Here is a 1945-nt window from a genome sequence, read left to right as displayed (position 1 = left end):
GAACTTTCTCAACAAGATCAATATACCTGTAGCATGGAAAAGGGAGGGAAAAAAAGTGTTGGGAGAGGAAGATGGAAAACCTGTCCCAATGAGGTACTTCTTGGCTAACTCTTGGAGACAGCTGCACATAAGATTGTACTACCAGCAAATATATTTAAAAGTAGTGATATGATTACACTTGAAACTAGCCCAGCAACATACTCTCCCCCAACTAAGATCTGAGATCCCCTGGGTGATGCGTAGAAGGCAAAAATGGTCTCTATCTGTAATAAACAGGCAGCTCCCACATTAAAACCACTTTTCAAAATATACGTATCTTGCAAGAGTTATGACAGAGAAGAAAATTATTTTTAAGATAACCCTTAGTTTCTTTTAGGGGACCAATCAAAGAGTTTAGAGAACTGTATATGAAAGACAAAAAGATATAGATCTACATATACACTAAATATATATATTAAATATGTATCTATATATAACACATAGCTATATAAGACTAAAATAATATAGTATATACTATATACATGTAATATACACTACCAATATATATCTAATAGTATATGTCTAGATAGGCTTATTAGATACATATAAAATCCTAGATATATATAATAGCCTATATAACATCTTTAGCCTTGGAAGTATTAAAGTTGTTTTTGCTTGTTTGTTTTTGCAAGATTTACAGCAATGGCTTTCAACCAAGGGCAATTTGTCCCCCAGGGGTCCTTTGGCAATATCTGGAGACATTTTGGGTTGTAATAATTGGGGGGCGGGTGCTAACTGGCATCTAATGGGTAAAGGCCAAGGATGTTACTAAGCATTCCACAAGGCCAGGATACCCCCCTCACCCCAGTAAAGAATTATCTGACCGAAACTGCCAAGAGAGCCACGTTTGAGAAAACCTGATCGAGAATTATAAATTGGGAAGGCATACAATGAACTTTTAAGAAGTCTCAGGTCTATGACTGAGTTTATTTGGGGAAACATATCAGATACCAGCAGCTGAAAGTGGACATTCTTGGCACCCCACTTCTCTAACAGATCAGTCAATGCATTCCAGTGTTCCCATCGCCACATCATAAAAGATATGCTTGTTTATTTCGTTTCCTGGATGAGCGAGAATGAGAAAGTTGCAAGCTGTCTCAATCATGTCCAGAGGATCTCAGTATCTAGGGCATTATACCCTGAGTCTGAGAAAAATCAGCAAACGTTTCAGGAAATTTCCCTTTTTTGGCAAAACTGAAAGGCTACAAACAAATTCACTTTCAAATTGATATTTAAGGGCATTTTATGAATCTTTTGGATGTCTCTTCAAGTCTTGCTGGAGTTGCTGTGTTGAAAAGCTGTAAACTTTGGTGCAATAAAATTGAAATTATTTTTAATTCTTTCCTCTCAGCATTATTACACATATATATATGGGGGGAGGGGAGCAAGCAGCACAGCAATCAGTATTTACGGTTCCAAACAGCTTTCATACTTTCATAAGTCTATATTCTAAGGGTTTCTGCATGGAAAGCAAATATATCAGTGTAGAAAAATGAGGGAAGAAAAACTAAAAACTACCAGATGTTCTTGAAAGCTTGGAACAGATAATTTGTATCCTTTGTAACTTCACTGCTTCCAGGTATTATTATCCATGTGGAAGATGAGGCCAGAAGAGCTAGTCTCCAACTCTGAAGGTCAAGGTTAACCTCACCACATCCAGGACATCTGAACATTGAGGCTCCATAAAAAATAGTTCCAGGAACTCATCCAATTTGACCTGCTATTCCAAAATTAAAATTTGGGTAATTTAAAAAATTAAAAAATAGAACATGCCAATCCCTATAAATTAGCATGGGGGAAAAAAAAAAAAGGAAAACCGGAGCTACCTGACACTAAATATCTGGGGATGCTGAACGTGTCCCTTGTGGGCCAAATCTCCTGTGTATGATGCTTTGTAAATGGACTG

Source organism: Rhinolophus sinicus, linkage group LG15 (assembly GCF_036562045.2).
Source record: "Rhinolophus sinicus isolate RSC01 linkage group LG15, ASM3656204v1, whole genome shotgun sequence".
NCBI lineage: Eukaryota > Metazoa > Chordata > Mammalia > Chiroptera > Rhinolophidae > Rhinolophus > Rhinolophus sinicus.
This window is presented reverse-complemented; position numbering follows the sequence as displayed.